Consider the following 19,773-nt stretch of genomic DNA (forward strand, 5'->3'; position numbering starts at 1 on the left):
TTTAATCCATTTTCAGTTTATTTTAAAAATTCTTAGTATCTAACTCAAATGGTGTAAAGGAATATTTGGTATTATAAATGTTTAAGTGAGAGGCAGTTTTTATGCCATATGAACTTCTAGCAATACCAACATAGACATGTTTTAATCTTTCCTCTTTAATATAACCACAAGAAGGTTTCCTCAATAGCCTTATTTTGTAAGAACAAAGATTTTCAAGAGAAGGCCTTGAATGAATAGTAAACTTTTGTTGATATTACAGTATTAATCAAGTATTTTTACATTACCTATCAAGGTCTGATACTTTAGAGCTTTGTCAAACACTACTTTCTGTGGAAAACAGCAAGGCTCTGGGGGCATACCTGTCCATACATGTGTATAATAAAATCTTGAGAATTTCCTGTAATTGTAAATGGAGAGAGCTATTATAAGATATCTGTAACATAATTTATGGTTGAGTGCAAGTCCACATTTGGAATATTAGACATTTTTATTATATCTCTGCAAATGCTATATACATAATGTATAGTATACAGCAGGCTAGCTCTGTTGGAACATGCAACATACATTTAAACATCTCATAAAAACAACTTCTCACTTGGCAGAACTTCACTGCAATTCAGCTTGTAATATCACAAATCCTAACCCATGCATATTTTTAAATGCCTACCCTGTACTACAGATACATACTTTAAATACCATATATGAAATAGTATTTTCTACTTTTCACTAGATTCAGGCTTCCACATTTTCCTGAAAGTGACCACATTACAGTATAAGAGGCTCCAATATATTGTTCAGAATCTTCAATAGTACTAGAAATGTTTTCTATCAGATATTTATTGAAACAACTTGTTAGCTTGTTAAGGTTTAGAAATCTGACACACAAAATTGTTTCAGCAAAGCTCTGTTCATAGAATTGATGCTTTTGAACTGTGGTGCTGGAGAAGACTCTTGAGAGTCCCTTGGACTGCAAGATCAAACCAGTCTATCTTATAGGAAATCAACCCTGAATATTTATTGGAAGGACTGAAGCTGAAGCTGCAATACTGTGGCCACCTGATGTCAAGAGCCGACTCACTGGAAAAGACCCTGATGCTGGGAAAGACTGAGGACAGGAGGAGAAGGGGTGACAAAGGATGAGATGGTTGGATGTCATCATTGACTCAATGGACATGAGGTTGAGCAAACTCCTCGAGATAGTGAAGGACAGGGAAGCCTGGCATGCTGCAGTCCATGGGGTTGCAAAGAGTCAGACACGACTGAGCGACTGAACAACAACAATGGTCATAGCGCATGGGGTAGAGCTGTACTTATAAGCAATTTTACCTCAAGTTAAAATTTTTCAAAAACTTTTCTTGAAAATAAGTACACAAGTTATTTTAAGTGTGTGGGCCTGTGGAAACATGATAGCCTTTGATGTATCAAGTATCTTCTTTAAGAATAGGGAACTCATTATTTAGTCTATATATAATTTGACTGAACACTATGTTGCCATGGATGTAGAGAAATAGAAATTCTTAGACATTTCTGGTGGGAGTGTGAATTGATAAATTCTCAGTGAACAATTTGAAAAATATCTATAAATGAAAGTACATATGCTCTTTGACCCAGTAATTCCATTTCTGAGAAATTATCCTACTGGTAAATGTGGGAAACGAATTTCCTATCAGGTCCTTCATTGTGATAATGTTCATAATAGCACAGTATTGGAATCAATCTTAACATCATCTGTGAAAGACTGGTTAAAGACAGTTTGGTATGTTCACACAATGAAAACTACAGAGCTACAAAAAAAGAATATGGGAGCATTTTTTATTTTGTTATGGAATGATTGCTAAGATATCTTAAGTGAAGAAAGTGCCTAGTAGAACAATGTGTATAGGTTTGTTATAATTTATGGAATATCTTTATCTATCCCTTCCCCTGCTACCTCCCTTCCTGGATTTGTGTTGAATATCTCTGTAAGAAACTGCTAACACTGGTTGCCTCTGTGGGAAGAACCTTATGGTAAGAGAGGTAGGAGGGGATTTATTTTCATTGTGTCTCCTCTAAATATTTTGAATTTTGAACACTATATGTATTGTGTTTTACATTAAAAAGAAATCCAACTTTGAATGAGTCCATTTGAACCCTACATATGTCACAACAAAGAAGAAGTCATCATGTACTGAGATCTAGTACTCTGAAGGTATAACTGCCCATAAAACAGAACAAAGCCGGTATCTTCTAAAAAGCTTTTGCTTGCCTTCATCTCATCAAATCCAACATGGAGGCATAGACTATGACACTCCATTGCCAGACCTTAGTGAAACAGAAATAACAGCAAAACTGGAACATAACCACCCAACTCAGGGGGAGGTAGAATGAGTCAGATCAACTGCATATTAGGAAAGTATAGCTCCATTTCTGCTTCAAGAGTAACCATGACTCACAGTAGAAAATGAGATAAAGCCCATCACACATACAACTTGTCACTTCTTTACCTGCTTGGGAACTGTGATAATTAAACCAACTAACATTTTATAAAGAGTTTAGAATCCCTTGATAGCAAAGTGTTATATAAGAATTATATAATCTCATGAAGTTCATATAAGAATTTTATAAGCTTTCTAGTCTTTAAAAAAATAAAGTTAATGTTCTCATTATAAGCAAGAAATTAATTGTGACTCAAAATGGATCTCTGTGTTTCCGTCCTAGAAAAGAGGTAAGTTTCTATTTTAGAGGTTTGGTCTGAGTTTTGTCTATTATATCCTCATACAAAATGCTTTTATTTCCAAGGATCATTCTCTTTCTAAGAAATATCCTTCTGTATGTACAAGAACTGCATTCCTTAAATGTTTGCGTGTAAGTACGGAGGCTCACTCTGAGCTTGCAAATTATATGCAGGTACTCTTTACCTCCCAGGCAGAGATGAGTGCAGGATTTGTCCCTGAGCTGTTTTAATTTTAGCAATTATTCTTACAAAATTCCTTGAGAAGAAACATTTAGAAATCCATTCAAATTTAAACTACAAACTTATTTATTCTTGAAAGAGTTTGTCCTGTACTTTAACATACTTCTTTCAGGATTATGGTTTTCCAAGAGGAATGAGGTTGTTATTAAAAGAAAGCAAGCCTCTGTCAGTTTCAAAATGGATCCTGAATGAAACTGACAGCTGCTAAAGCATGTCCATGAATTTTTGTTCAACAGCATTAAATAAATAATTAGAGATGCTTTGAAGAGTATTGGAAACATTCAGGTCTGTAGTCAGTATTTACTAAGTTTCCTTTCAGACAGTCTGGAGTTACTGGTGGTGTATATTCAGTGAGACTGTCTGCAAATGATTCCCAGGCAAGTGAGATTTTTTTCCTCTACCCTTTTTCCTTTGAGAATAAGCAAGGACTTGAATCGCTAAGCATTATCTTCTCTCTAAAGCCTTCCTGTTAACCTCAGATTAAATTGAACCTAAATTCTGTAATTGCTTTGTTTTGCTCTGCTTTTGCCTTCACACTGTCTTATTGTAAGTCTGTCTCTTTTTGCCTATATACCATTCTGTCCCCTTGACTCAAGCTAAGCCTGTGGGTGTCATTAACATTTTTCATCCTTTGTATTAACAAACATAGTATACATCTTTAAAAACGCATGTCCTTTTTATATGTGTATGTACTCAGTCACTTAGTCCTGGCTGACTCTGTGACCTCATGGACAACAGCCTGCCCGGCTCCTCTGTCCATGGATTTCCCAGGCACAAATACTGGAATGGGTTGCCATTTCCTCCTTCAGGGGATCTTCCCAACCCAGGAATCAAACCCACGTCTCCTCCATTGGCAGGCAAATTCTTTCCCAGTGAACCACCTGGGAAGAACATTCTTTGTATATGAGGCAGGAAAGGTAGTATTTCTGTGTGGAAGGGGTGTATAAACAGTAGTTTTGTTGGAAAGGGTAAAAGGATGTTGAGAAATGTCAATCGTCAATATTAAAATACATGAAGAGGTGATGGAGGTTGTGTGGGGTTAAGGAAAAGAGAGCTACAATTTATTAACCTTAGGTTATTCTTATTAAGTTGGGTGTGTCATTCTCCTATACTAACAAGTGAATGAGAACACGTGTGTAAGAAAACAAGAATGTGAGAACAGATTGTACGAGAGACTAACAGAGTTCTTCATGGGCTCAAGGAGAATGCATGCATCTAGTCATGGCAGTTGGCAAAAGCTTCTCATGAGTTAGCATCCAGGATGGTCCTTTGGACAGGTAAATATGAAAGGGGTGGGTATTCCCAAAGGTGTAGGATTAAAACTCACCCTTACCTCCTTTAAACCTTTGCTCAAAGGCCATCTTTTTAATGATGTCTTTCTGACCATTCTATTTAAAATTATACTGCATGTCTTTCAGTGTTCTTCCTGCTTTACTTTTGCCCAACAAATATGACCATTTGATATTAATATTTTTTTAAACATTTTTTGGGATCAGGTCTATGATATTTTGGGCTATCTCTCAGAAACTAGATTCTGTAACCAAATCCTGAATCTAAACATAATTCTCAAATCTTATTATAATTTTTGGCTTCCTAGTCCTGGTCACTGTCCCCGCTCCCTAACTCAATGGGAGCCACTTTGAGGGTATTGGAAAAAGTAGGCTGAAGTGGAAAGGTAGAAAAAGAACTCGATCTAAGTCACTTTGCAGGAACTTCCCTGGCAGTCCAGTGGTCAAGACTTCGCCTTCCAATGCAGGGGGTGGAGGTCTGATCCCAGGGCAGGGACTAAGATCCCACTGCCTTGGAGCCAAAAAAACAAAACATAAAACAGAAGTGATACTGTAACAAATTCAATAAAGACTTTTAAAATGGTCCACATTAAAAAAAAAAAAACCTTTAAAAAAAAGTCACTTTGCAAATCTGAGAAATCTTAATGAACCCTTTTTTCTGAAAAGCTCTTTCAGTTTTATTTTCCTCTGTTTAGAATCTAGAAGCATTTTTCTTGCCTTTTTATTCCCCCAATTCCTTTTCATTTCTGTTTGTAAACTGGTCAGTTCCTGCCTGAATTCAGCTCCTTGTGATACCTTTCTGTAAACAAAGAAAAGAACCAATGCATGTTAATATTCTGGATATTTGCAACTACTTTCCTTAGAGCTATAGGATCAATGTAAAAGTCACTCAGTTGTGTCCAACTCTTTGCCACCCCATGGACGGTAGGCTGCCAGGCTTCTCTGTCCTGGGATTTCCCAGGTAAGAATACTGGAGCGGGTTGCCATTCCTTTCTCCAGGAGAACTCCCCAACCCAGGGATCAAACTCTGGTCTCCTGCATTGCAGGCAGATTCTTTACTGTCTGAGCCACCAGGGTAGCTGGATCAATAAGTACTTTTTTTGGGACAGCTGATATCAGTTTAGCTGATAGTTTAAATGTTATTATATAACATTGGTCTTTCTCTCTCCAGATGGTGATGTCTAGGTTCCTTCCATCTACTGCCCAGTTGCTAAGTTAATGCCAAATATTTTTGTTTAAGATAGCACTCTGTTGTACCACCTTCAGTATTAGCTGTGATGATGCTGAAGGGCAGAATATACAACCCAGGGTGGTCTGGCTAAGACTCCATGCTCCCAATGCCAGGGGCCAGGGTTTGATCCCTGGTCAGGGAACTAGATCCCACACGTCACAACTAAGACCCAGTGCAGCCAAATAATTGAATAACTATTTAAAAAAGAATATGCCATCCCAAAATATGAGGAGTTCAGGACAAGCCACTTTCAGGGGTGCTGCTTTGGTATTTTGATTATTTTAAGCTTTAAGCACTTGAAAAACAGCAAATGCAGGAAGAAACTTTTTTATTTTCCTTATCTGCCTGAAAATATTAATACATTCTCTAAAAAAAACTTTCCTGTAACAGTCGTAACTCTCTTCCCTAGGAGTTTCCTCAACCAGGGAAGCCTGACTCTTATCATAAGAGAGGAGACTAGAAACTGAAGGACAGTCAGCCTTGCACCCTAATAGGCACATCAACTCACAGACGTTTAATTCTACAATGCTTGTTAGTGATAAACTCATATTTCACTATGGTCTTTGATTTTTTTCCCTTATGTGTGATATAGTCTAAAAGTTTGTAAGCATACTCTGCATTTGTCCTTAAGATAACTCTGACTTCTGTGTTTCTGAGTGCTCAGTTGCTCAGTTATGTCTGACTCTGTGCAACCCCATGGACTGTTGCCTGCCAGGCTCCTCTGTCCATGGAACTTTCCAAGCAAGAAAACTGGAGTAGGTTGCCACTTCCCACTCCAGGGGATCTTCCTGACCCAGGATCGAAATTACATCTCTTGAGTTTCCTGCATTGGTAGGCAGATTCTTTACCATCTACTATTTAATTACAGTTATCTGGAATTCTGATTATAACCCCAGCTTCCTGGACATTTTCTGGAGACCATAAGCATAGATTTGATGAAGAGAATGAGGCTAGATATTTTTGGTCAGAGAATTAACTTTTATGGCTATGTTTCTTACATTCCTTATCTGAGATGGAATCTACTCATAATTGTATGATATAGATGTCATTTGTATAATTTATGGAGGAATAAATTATCCTAGGTAATATCCTTAGTCCTGTGAAAGTCAACCTTTAGTATACATCCTTTACCTTGATCAACTCTGATCAATTGATCTCTTGACCAATAAGGGCTCTGATACTCTTAAAAGAGATCAGGTGACCCCAAGAGATTGTTATGCCAAAATCAGTGTTTATTTCATAGTCTATAAATTGTTTTGCCTGATATTTTTGAAATACATATAATAAACGATAAGATCTGTGATATGTAGAGTCAACTTTACATTTGCTTAAATAGAAAGACCTCATTTGCTGCCACTATTTCTCCTCCAGTCTCTTAGCTGCTTCTCCATTATTCACATAGTCATAGTAGAAAAATAATTTTTTAATGTTTGACATCAATTATTTAGATATACTAAAATAAAATGTGCTGGGATGGTTTGAACACATTATTAATCAATAAATAAAGAAGCAGTCTTGTTGCTGGGGGTGGCAGGAGAGATGGCTCACTGGCCAGGCCCTCAGCCCTTCTGGATAATATTGTGAAGGGAGCCAGGTTGGTCCGTGGCAAGCCCCCAGTTCCTTCCATCCAGACTCCCCCTTTTAGCACATCCACATCTCAGTGTTCTTTCTTGCTCTCAGCTGGCCGCCCGAATAATCTCAGCAAAAGTTTTTTTCCAAACCTGATAAAGATTTCAGATGAAACCTCCTGAAATCATGTTCAAAAGGAACTCCTTTAAATTAAAAAAGTCTTTTGTGAAATGGATGCAGGATGACTCCATTTTTTTTTCATCTAAAAACTGGGATAATAATCCCAATCTTTAAATTGCAGCAATTACATGATAAATATTTGATACTTAGAATGTTTGGCACATAGTAAGTGAAGAACTGTTAAATCCCTTTTCTTTTTTTGGTGGGTTGAGGGATTCAAAATCATCCTTTAATATGGCTTCCCTGGTGGCTCAGATGGTAAAGAATCTGCCTGCAGTGCAGGAGACCTGGGTTCAATTCTTGGGTTGGGAAGATCCCCTGGAGAAGGAAATGGCAACCCCCTCCAGTATTCTTGCCTGGAAAATCCCATGAACAGAGGAGCCTGATGTGTTACAGTACATGCGGTCACAAAGAGTCAGACAGAACTGAGTAACTAACATTTTAATAGCTACTCCCTGCCATGACTTTTTTACTTCTATTTCTCTTCAGATGATAGGGTTAGTGAGAATAAGGACCTTAATTTATCTTGTTAACTACCATATCTCTGGGGCTAAAGCAAAGGTGCTGTGTTATGAATATACTGCCTTTTAACTGCAAGTCCACCCTCTTCTTGTCCTGCTTTGTGGTACTCAAGCTGGGCCCTGCAAACATGTCTCCTCTGATGGTTGGTCAGTGCAGGCTTTGTCCGGAGAGGGCTGCAGAGACACAGCAGAGGAAGGAGCCTCTTCTGGTTCCCATGTGCTTTCTTCCCTCCCATGTCACTGCTTTTGGTGGCATATGTGAGTCGTGTCTGTGTGTGTGTGTATGTTGCTCAGTTGTGTCCGACTCTTTGTGACCCCATGGACTGCAGCCTGCCAAGCTCCTCTGTCCATGCGTTTTCCAGGCAAGAATACTGGAGTGGGTTGCCATTTCCTTCTCCAGGGGATCTTCCCAACCCGAGGACTGAAGCCAGTTATTCTTTACTGTCTGAGCCGCCCAACTTGACTCATGTGAGTCTGAGTTGCACTTACTTTGTCGGGTTTTTTGGACCCCATAGCTAACAGTTTCCTTTGGACCAGCTCTGGCCTGCAGGTATCCTGGCTCATTTCTCCACCCGTTGGTGAGCCACTGACTGCAGGGAGGACTGAATCTCTGCCTTGGCATTGGGGGTGGTGAAAAACACTGTTAAGTTCTTAGTCCGTTCGTCAGTTTCTTTCCTATCCCAGGGGTAGAGAGCCCAAGTGCAGTACTCTCTGCCCTTGTATTTACTCTCTTATGCCTTTTAGTAGTCAGTCATCCTTTACTAAGTTAACACTATTGGGTTAGCCAAAAATCTCCTTTGGATTTTCCCATAACATCTGATAGAATGAACATTTTGGCCAACACAATACTGTACATAAAATTTTTCTGTTCAAATTATTAGTGTGGTTTCTGACTGGACCTTGGCTGATCTTGTTGACTAAACCAATGGACTGTCTATTCTAAGCCAGACTCCTGATGTGGTGACTGAGGTTTTAGGACAAGGAAGGGTGGGACTACTGAATGAGAGAAGAACACATCCTGCCCTTCTGTTGTTTATCCTCGCATCTAGTCACTTCTTCCTGAGAGCCCAGGGCTTGCTCCCTCATCAGATCACCGCCAGGCTCAGACTTGTCCACCAACACAGAGATGTCTTTTGCCTGTGATCCCAACGTTCTCTCCCTAAGGGGGTGAACAAACAAGACATGTGACTTCTTAAAGATCACTGATCCCTACACTGGGTCAATATCTTCTCCTTGTGAGATCATGATTGTGCCCCCTGGACCATCTCCTTTCTTCTTTCTCAAAAATCTGAGGCTGAGTCTCCGCCCAGTTCACAGTCCACTTTCAAAATGTGACTAAAATGTGAGAGAACAGAAGAACACTCATGATCAGATAGACTTAAAGCAAATGCAATTATCAGGAAAAGATCTAAGAGATATATCTGTGGGACCATGGGAATTTCAATCACTCCACAGTTACACAGCTATGAAAACAAAATGGTAGAAAACAGGAAATGTCTTTAATCAAGTCAAGTCTTTGTGGCTGATGAATATGCAGAAGCTGCTCTGAATTTTTTTAGGGCACAGAGAACTGCCACATAGGCATCCCTAATAACTGTTTTTAGGTTATAAGAAAGGCATGGATTTGTTCATCAAGCTCATCAAGGATGTCAGCACCTTAAAGAGATACAGACACTTTTGATGAAACAGAACAAATAGACTCTGAGAACACCTGAAATCTGATTTTCAAATTGAAGTATTTCTGGTTATTACCATTATTGTAGTCATTGAGTTAGTCAACGCCTGAAGGCAAAATTCTAACGTGACCTGAGCCTCTAGCAGAAAGTGGCAGAACTTAAAGATGATTCTCTCAGAAAACTTACATCAAGCTTTTAGAGAAATCCTACTTCCTTCATCAAACTTCCTTTGTAATTGAAGAGACAGATAATTTCCTTTACCTCACACCTTTGCCTATTTCTTGATACTCCCTTTAACCCATCATTCTATCCAAAAGATGATCTATGATGATAATCTTTCGGATCCTGTTTAAAACATATTCAGTCATACTTATGTTCTTGATTAGAATCCAAGTTAGAGCTGCTTGCATTATAATCATAGGCAAGTAGATGAATGAATGACATCTGTTTATTCCTATAAGGTTTGTTGAGTGTTTACTACAGCCAAGTACTAGGGCGTGTCAGACATTGATTCTACCCAAAGAAGAATGAGAAGTACTCTCTGCTCTCAGAAGGTTCTCAGTCTACTGAGGGAGACACAGCATGTCAAAAATAACTGCAATATCAGATCAGATCAGATCAGTCGCTCAGTTGTGTCTGACTCTTTGCGACCCCATGAATCGCAGCACGCCAGGCCTCCCTGTCCATCACCAACTCCCAGCGTTCACTGAGACTCACATCCATTGAGTCAGTGATGCCATCCAGCCATCTCATCCTCTGTCGTCCCCTTCTCCTCCTGCTCCCAATCCCTCCCAGCATCAGAGTCTTTTTCAATGAGTCAACTCTTTGCATGAGGTGGCCAAAGTACTGGAGTTTCAGCTTTAGCATCATTCCTTCCAAAGAAATCCCAGGGCTGATCTCCTTCAGAATGGACTGGTTGGATCTCCTTGCAGTCCAAGGGACTCTCAAGAGTCTTCTCCAACACCAAGTTCAAAAGCATCAATTCTTCAGCGCTCAGCCTTCTTCACAGTCCAACTCTCACATCCATACATGACCACAGGAAAAACCATAGCCTTGACTAGACGGACCTTTGTTGGCAAAGTAATGTCTCTGCTTTTGAATATGCTATCTAGGTTGGTCATAACTTTCCTTCCAAGGAGTAAGCATCTTTTAATTTCATGGCTGCAGTCACCATCTGTAGTGATTTTGGAGCCCAGAAAAATAAAGTCTGACACTGTTTCCACTGTTTCCCCATCTATTTCCCATGATATATTAATATATGTGCCGGCTATAGGGTAACCCAAGTGTGGGAATAATCAACTCTTTCTAAATTTTCCTACATTACAGGTTAGGAAGTAGGGGCACGGATAAATCAGGTAGTTTGCTGACACATATAACATGAAAGGGCTTCCCAGATGGCTCAGTGAAACTGTCTGCTGATGCAGGAGATGCAGGAGACGTCGGTTTAATCCCTGGGTCGGGAAGATCCTCTGGAGAATGGAATGGCAACCTACTCCAGTATTCTTGCCTGGAAAATCTCATGGATAGAGGAGCCGGGTGGGCTACAGTCCATGAGGTCACAGAGTCGGACATGACTGAGCATGCGCACACACAACATGAAAGAGCCTAGATATGAACCTAGGAAGTCTATCTCCAAGGGTTATACTCTCATTCATCACTATGCTAACTGCTTTCCCCAACTGACCTGTATAAGACCTCACATGGTTAAATATTTAATACATGTGTTTGGATGGTCATGGTCCACTCCTTTGAGTCACTGGTACTCATTTATATGCTGGTGCCCATTTCTTTAAAATGAGGTTCCGTCTTTCTCACTGAAAATGATCTCTAAAACCATGTAAGGCAGGGGAAATCACTCCACATTTATGTAACTAGAGAAAAAAATATACTAGAAAACAGGAAACTTCTAAAACCAAGCAAAGTCTTTGTGGCTGATGAATAGGCTATTGTAAGTTCATGGGTCTAGGAAATGGCACCAAAGTGTAGTCTATACATTTGGTCGGAAACCTCTCAGCCACTAAGAAGCTTCATCTCTGCCCTTATAAAGGAACTTCATCTATTCCCACATCCTTGATCCCATGTTCATGTTCTTTAAAAGCAGAAATAAATTCAATTTGACAAAGCAAAAATCACACCCTTCAATTCTTATTATTTTTGGGGTAAAATTATAAGAATAAATACAAAGGGTGATTTACCAAGGACAGGAAAAAAAAGTGAAGCCCAAAGGGTGGGTCTGGAAGGAGTAATGGTCTCTTGTATGTTTTGGCTTGGCTGCATTCCTAGGAGTGCGTGCCTGGCTATGCACTTCTTTAGCACCAATGGAAGACTCACTTATTTCTCTCCCGTCAGTGCCTCCCTGTGTGTGTGTGTGCTTAGATACTCAGTCGTGCCCGACTCCTGTGACCCCAAAGACTGGAGCCCGCCAGGCTCCTCTGTCCATGGGATTCTCCAGGGAAGAATACTAGAGTGGTTGCCATTTTCTTCTCCAACCAGGATCTTCCCAACCCAGGAGTTATATGCGCTGACTGAAATTCAGGGATCTACTAAATTGCAGATCTGTAAGCAACTCATTGCACTGGGGATGGACTGGGGGAGGGAAGATGTTGGTTAAGTACAAAGTGACATAGATGCCCAGATATACTGTCTGTAGAGGGTCAGAATTCAAGGAGAACCCTAAGTGTTAGCCTAATCTTCAAAGGTGTGTGATGTTTATGAGTAGGGCAAAGAGGAGAAGAGCATTCCAGATAAGAGGAATAGCTTAGAAAAAGCCCCTCAGAGAGAAATGACAGGTCAGTACAGCAAGGGTTCTGAGCACTGAGCCAAGGACAAAATGGATGATGAGAAATGCTTAAGAGGCAGGCCGGGTGGGGTTTTCAAGGGATCTGTGTGTCATGCCAAAGAGTTTGAAGTTTATACCCTTGGCCAGTGCTTGATTCTCCTTACCACCTGTGAAGGCACCTAAGGAAATTTTCAAAACACTCTAATAACCAAGGTTCATCTGGAATTTGAGCCTTGGTTATCAGAATTGAATCTGAACTTCTGGCAGTGTGGGGGCCAGATACCAGCTTCCAAGAAGACTCAGTGTACAGCCTGGACTAGAAATACTGTTACTGACAATGAGTTGTTGTTCAGTTGCTCAGTCTTGTCTGACTCTTTGTGACCCCGTGAACTGCAGCATGCCAGACTTCCCTGTCCATCACCAACTCCCAGAGTTTGCTCAGACTCATGTCCTTTGAGTCAGTGATGCCGTCTAACCATCTCATCCTCTGTCACCCCGTTCTCCTCCTCAATCTTTCCCAGCATCAGGGTCTTCTCCAGTTTTGACAATGGGGAACACTTCAAAAGCTTTAAGTAGAGATATGACATGGTCAGTTTTCACTTCAGAAAGATCACCTTGACTACACTATCGGGAACAAATTGAAGTCATAAGTGAGTGATGGGAAGGCAGCTTGGGAGATGAGTGCAAACCAGGCTAGAGACCGTAAGGCCAGAATCAAGGTAGTGGCAGCGAGACTATAGACAAGGTAGGGGCTGTCATCTTTCACTTCATATTTGGTGCAGACTGGAAAGGATATGTATGTGTGGGGTCTGAGGTTGCTTATAAAAATGACCACACATTTTTCTCGTGTCTGTATTCACACCTTGCATGCATACATCACTTCAGTCATGTCCGACTCTTTGTGATCCCATGAATTGTAACCCACCAGGCTCCTCTGTCCATGGGATTCTCCAGCCAAGAATACTAGAGTGGGTTGCCATTCCCTTTCTCCAGGGAATCTTCCCAACCCAGGGATTGAACCTGAGTCTCATATGTCTCCTGCATTGGTAGACAGGTTCTTTACCACTAGCGCCACCCAAAAGCCCACAGTTCACACCTTGAAATCATCTAATCAAGAACTGGAGTCTGTTGTACCTTGGGTCTGGATTGGCCGTTTGACTTCCTTTGGCTGATGGAATGTGGAAGAAGTCCTGAGTTTTGAACTGGGTTTAAGAAGATTTGTAAGTTTGCTTTCAGATCCCCATGACACCCAGACTAGCTACCTAGACTAAGAGACACATGGTTCAGATGTCCTGTCATTCCAGCCCACAGCCAATCCCTAGCCATGAGAGTGATGGTAGGTAGATGAATGAGCCCAGTGGAGATCACCTTCTATGGGAGATTGTGCTGGATCCGGCCTCTTGAGCTGTCCAGTTTCAAGTACTTTAGGAATAACGATTACTATCATCCAACAAGAGCAACTAATTTTAAAGTTTAAAAACTCATCTCAGAACAGGTTGTTTAAAGATCAAAACTAAGAAGTCTTACAAACAGAAAAGAAACATGGTAAACTTAAAATACAGTGGTATTTCACCTTCTAAAATAAGGGAAATAAAAATAAAAATTAACAAATGGAACTTAATTAAACTTAAAAGCTTTTGCAAAGCAAAGGAAACTATAAACAAGATGAAAAGATGATCTTCAGAAAGGGAGAAAATAATTGCAAATGAAGCAAATGATAAAGGATTAATCTCAAAAATATACAAGCCATTTACACAGTTCAATATCAGAAAAACAACCCAATCAAAAAAGAGACAGAAGACCTAAACAGACATTTCTCCAAAGAAGACTTACAGATGGCCAGTAAACACATGAAAAGATGCTCAACATCACTCATTGTTAGAAAAATGCAAATCAAAACTACAATGAGGTATCACCTCACACCAGTCAGAATGGCCATCGTCAAAAAATCTACAAAGAATAAGCCCTGGAGAGGATGTGTGAAATCCTCTTGCACTGTTGGTGGGAATGTAAATCGATACAGCCACTATGGAGAACAGTATGGAGATTCCTTTAAAAACCAGGAATAAAACTATCATATCACTCAGCAATCCCACTACTGGGCCTATCCTTGAGGAAACCAGAACTGAAAAAGACACATGTGCTCCAATGTTCATTGCAGCACTATTTAAAATAGCTAGGATGTGGGAACTACCCAGATGTCCATCAATGGACAAATGGATAAAGAAGATATGGTACGTATATACAATGGAATATTACTCAGCCATAAAAAGAAACAAATTTGAGTCAGTTGAACTGAGTTGGATGAACAGGATGAGCCTGTTATACCCAGTGAAGTAAGTCAGAAAGTAAAACAAATATCATATATTACTGCATTTATATGGAATCCAGAAAAATGGTATTTATGAACCTATTTGGAGGGCAGCAGTAGATATGCATACATAGAGACAAGACTTGTAGACACAGTGGGGGAAGGAAAGGGTGAGTTCAATTGAGATAGTAGCTTTGAAACATGTACATTACCATGTGTAATATAGATAACTAATGGAAAGTTACTCCATAACCCAGGGAGCTCAACCCAGTGCTCCGTGACAACCTAGAGAGGTGGGATGGGGGTGGGGCAGGAAGGAGGTTCAAGAGAGAGGGGATACACACACACGCACACTTATGACTGATTCACGTTGTTGTACAACAGAAACCAACACAACATTGTAAAGCAAATGTCATCCAATTAACAATAAATTTAAAAAATACAGTGGCATTAGTCCATGGTCATGTTGTCAACTTGAGTAAATTAAATGAAGGATCAGGGTAATCAGAATAAGAATACTGTAGGTTTTTTTTTTTTTTTTTTACTTTTGAAAGAATGTTTCCAACGTATTCCTGTCTTTCCCACAGATTGTATTATTTCTCTTAATGTTTCTGTTATTGAGTTTACTAATTACCAATAGCCACACAAAGGGAGGAAAAAACTGCATACCACCTCTGAAATTTGTATTCCTGAAATGTAATCCATAACTGCATTTGAACATACTGCCTGGATTATAAGAAGCTTTCTTTCAAAAATCATGCCAGAGAAAGCAAAAGCAAAGTTGCTTCATTGCTTTACAAAGCCTTTAACAGAAAAATGTAAATGCTATTTCCTGCCCCAAACATTTTGACAGATTAAAGTTTTGGTCTCTTCTTCACATTTATCTTTCAATATCATTCAAAATGCTTGTGTGTATCATCAGCTAACTTACTGAGTCACTGGCTGTTTGAGGTTATCCTATTAGATTTTTATTGCTAAGTTACCATAAATTTAGTGGTGCAGTTTTTTACTTTACCATTTCTGTAGGTCAGAAGTGGGTTGGTTTTCTGCTTAGGGTGTCACAGGGCTGCAATTAAGGTGCCAGCTTAAAATGCAGTCTCATCTGGGGCTCAGGATCCTCTTACATTCTCACCGGTTGATGGTAAAATTTACTTCATTGCGATTGTAGGACTGAGGTCCCTGTTTTTCTCCTAGTCAGCTGTCAAAAACTAGAGACCTCCTGCAGTTTCTTGCTACGTGGCAGCTCTCAGCCTAGATGTTTGATTTCCTCCAGGCCAGCAGGAGTCTTTCTGATTTCCTCTTTTTGCAATCATGTGGGGGAAAGCACTCTGTTTTTAAAGTGTTCATCCGATTAGGTCAGGCCCACCTGAGCAATCTCCCTACTTTAAGATCAACTGACTTGGTACCCTACTTACATTTGCAAAATCCTTTAAAAGCAGTGCCTAGATTAGTGTTTGATGGAATAGCTGGGAGAAGGTGTGTATATACCAGGGCTAAAAATCTTCAAGATCATCTTAGAATTCTGTCTCTCATAGCAAGGCTTAAGAGATCCTCTAATGGCACAATCAGTTTCTAATGAAACTCAGAACAAGTAACTCCTGCAGCAAGAATTCTATCATTTATCTTCCTCCTTACAAGTTCCCTAATCCATTAAACTGTCCAGTTGGATGTTGGAACTTGTGAGCTTCTAGGGACCACAGGTGTTCTGGACTCCTGTGGGTCCAGCTGCATGACTTGGGTGGGTACCAAGAAGGATTAAAAGAAGAGAGGGGTCAACTAGAGCACAAAGCTGAGGAGGGAGGTCACACCTGGGCAAGGCAGCAGCCAAGTTCACAACTGAGCAGAGAGAAAGGATAAAGCCTGCCTCATATGAAGTGCAGCTTTTTCCCCATGGAAATTTATGACTCTAGATATGTCACTCAAAGATACCAAGAAAACTAATATTTTTGAGGATATGTTTTAGTTGGAAAAAAATGATAAAATTTCAGACACAGGGCAGTTTTTTTTATCCCACAGATCTCTGAAGAGAAAATTGGAAACAAACATCATTAGTTTTTCTTTCACCAAGGCTGTGTCAATTCTCTAAGAGAAACTTTGTGATCTTACATAAAGCCATTTTTGTTTCTTCAGAGCACAGCGAATTTGCAAGGAAATGTAGGCAGACCATGGTGTTCAGACTTTAATTTTACTCACCTGCAAACTCTCCCCTCTCCATCATAATTTTATTTAAATCATGGTTGTGCTCTTAATTAACAATTTAATTGGTTGGTGCTTTCTCAATCCAGTTCTCTGGAGGCATGGTTTTCTGTTTAACTTTCTTGTTTTAATTCTTCAGTGAAACCATGAAATTTAATTAGGAAAGTAACCAGCTTTGTAACAGCAGTTCTCTGTCTAATTAGCTATGCTCTGACAGTACCTTCTCAGATTCCATTCAGCATTGCACACACACTTTGCATTTGTTCAGGTTTCAGATGAGGCATTGTGAATTTAGCCCAAGCACATATTCCAATTGTTTTTCATTTTTCCATAAATGCTTGGTTACAGCCAGTGAAAACAGAAAAAGTAACTTAGAGCATTCCTGTGTGCATGTGCTAAGTCACTTCAGTCGTGTCTGACTCTGTACAACCCTATGAACCACAGCCCGCCAGGCTCCTCTGTCCATGGGATTTCTCAGGCAGGGATACTGGAGCGGGTTGCCAGGCCCTCCTCCAGGGGATCTTCCTGACTCGGGGATTGAATTTGCATCTCTTAACATCTCCTGCATTGGCAGGTGAGTTCTGTACCACTAGTACTATCTTGGAAGTCCTAAAGCATTTATATATGCTGTTAAACCAAGAGCCATCAAAGCCCAAGATATAGAAATGTTATCTTACTGTGCTTATTCATTTCTATTGCTGCAGGACAAATGACCACAAGCTCAGCTTAAAACAATCCCCATTTATCATCTTACAATTCTATAGGTTGAAAGTCCAGATGCAGCTGGCTGGATTTTTTTCTTGAAGATTTCCCCAAGCAAAGATCAAGGTACAAGCTGGGCTGGAATTTTCATCTGGACCTCAGGGTCGTTTTCCAAGCTTGTATGCTTGTGGCAGAATTCTTATGGTTGTGGGACTGACATCTCCATCTCCCTGCTGCCTATCACTGGGGAGGGCTCTGATGTCCTAGAGGCCACTCTCCTTATCACATGGCTCCCATGTGCGGTTCACAACACAGCAGCTTGATTCTAAGCCAGTGGGAGCACTTCTCTGACTTCTTTGTCTGTGAACAGCTGGGGAAAACGCTCTGCTTTTAAGAGGCTTGTCTGGTTAGGTCAGGCCCACCCTGGTACTCTCCCTTCTGCCACATAATACATTATATATCAAGAAAATGACTATCTTATCGTATTAACAGCTCTCCCTGCCTCCACCTCTCCACACACACACACTCAGAGGAGGGATTATGCGGGATGTGTACACCATGGGATAGAAATTGTGAGGCCACCTTAGGATTCTGCCCTCCACACTATGCCGCAGGGAAAGAAGGCAACTGAAAGCCTCTGGCAAACTCTCCTCTCTCTCCGTGGAGGCAGTGCACAGGGTGTGCTGAAGAGCTAACAATGGCCCCAATTCTGTCCCGCCAGCTCCACAGGGCATCGGATGGCAGACGGTCACATTCTTTCTTCTCTGCAGGCTGCTTTCTCTGCCTGGCCAGAATTGCCATTTTCAGCAGTGCAAGAGGATCACGGGATGAAATCACATGAATTTAAAAATTACATCAAGTTAACATGACACTTTTGGATAGAAATTTATTTAAGCTCCGGGCCTCAAACTTCAGCCCAATAAAACAGTTTATAGGCTGAGCCGTAAGAGTCCTCCAGCAATCACTGAAACTGGGGGTGGTCTTGGTGACCCCCTGACTCAAGGAATAAAGTAGGTAAGAGCATGATATTGATCACATTCTGAGACCGGGCTCCACTGCCCTGCAGACTCAGCTTTAATCCTCTCCATTGTGACTAGGATCAGAGAACACAGACTAGAGTCAGGAGGTGGGCTGACCTGGGCTCTAGAAGGCTTGGCACTGCCTAGATGTGTATTCTGCCCTGTGACCTGGGCAAGTTCCTCAACCTCTATCTGTCTCTCCCAGTTTCTCTGTCTGTTCAGTTGCTCAGTCATTCTGACTCTTTGTGACTCCATGGACTGTAGCATGCCAGCCTTTCCTGTCCATCACCAACTCCTGGAGCCTGCTCAAACTCATGTCCATTGAGTTAGTGATGCCATCCAACCATCTCATCCTCTGTCATCCCTTTCTCCTCCTGCCTTCAATCTTTCCCAGCATCAGGGTCTTTTCCAGTGAGTCAGTTCTTTGCATCAGGTGGCCAAAGTATTGGAGCTTCAGCTTCATCATCAGTTCTTTCAATGAATATTCAGGATTGATTTCCTTTAAACCAGTCAAGATTGACTGGTTTGATATCCTTGCAGTCCAAGGGACTCTCAAGAGTCTTCTCCAACACCACAGTTCAAAAGCATCAATTCTTCAGTGCTCAGCCTTCTTTATGGTCCAACTCTTACATCCATACATGACCACTGGAAAAGCCATAGCTTTGACTAGATGGACCTTTGTTGGCCAAGTAATGTCTCTGCTTTTTAATATGCTGTCTAGGTTGGTCATAACACAGCAGTAATAACAATACCCAATTCATTGTGTTGTTGAAATGAGGCAATTCTGGAAAGCACTTAGCACTGTGACCATCACACAGTGACCGTGAGGGGCCGGATGTAATTGTCTGTGACATGGACTCAGAGTATCATTAACACTTGAAATATTAACTCCAACTCCCTCCCCTTCACTCTGCTCCCCTCTTTCCTCAACAGTCCCTTCCCCTAAGCCCCTTCACATCCAAATCATTTCCTTCCCTGGTTTATTCCCTTTCCTTAAGGACCTAATGAAAACAATATACAGGAACATATTTTTCTGTACACATTTTTTCTGTATATGATTTTGTGTTTTTCTTAAGTACCAAAAGTTACGACGTAAATGTGCTGTTATCAGGGTCTACCATCTTGTCTAGGCTTAGCATCTTTTGGTTTCATCTACAATGACTGATGAGTTTATAAGAAATTCCCACAGTTCCCACTGATATAATGCTATTGCTTTTGATAATGGTAAGTGATTATCACATATAGAACTATGCAATTTCATTTTCATAACTCTATAAGGCCTACCAGGTAAATATATTCACAAAATGGGGAAAAAGTCCTTTGATGAACAATTTTTTCCCCAATATT

General features: G+C 40.5%; 2 protein-coding genes and 1 long non-coding RNA gene across 2 annotated transcripts in view; 1 reads left to right on the forward strand and 2 right to left on the reverse strand.

Moving 5' to 3' along the window:
- The window catches only part of LOC129626760 (uncharacterized), a 39,549-nt gene extending 23,760 nt beyond the window's left edge, over nt 1–15,789 (reverse strand). The window contains exon 1 of the long non-coding RNA XR_008702186.1: nt 15,525–15,789. This is a non-coding gene — a long non-coding RNA (uncharacterized LOC129626760). The remainder of the gene's footprint in view (nt 1–15,524) is intronic.
- Nucleotides 1–19,773, forward strand: part of PREX2 (phosphatidylinositol-3,4,5-trisphosphate dependent Rac exchange factor 2) — a 787,616-nt gene that overhangs the window by 170,196 nt on the left and 597,647 nt on the right.
- The window catches only part of CPA6 (carboxypeptidase A6), a 309,103-nt gene that overhangs the window by 147,462 nt on the left and 141,868 nt on the right, over nt 1–19,773 (reverse strand). The gene's annotated exons all lie outside the window — the stretch shown is intronic.

The sequence above is a fragment of the Bubalus kerabau genome, chromosome 14, assembly GCF_029407905.1.
Source record: "Bubalus kerabau isolate K-KA32 ecotype Philippines breed swamp buffalo chromosome 14, PCC_UOA_SB_1v2, whole genome shotgun sequence".
NCBI classification, from domain to species: Eukaryota; Metazoa; Chordata; class Mammalia; order Artiodactyla; family Bovidae; genus Bubalus; species Bubalus kerabau.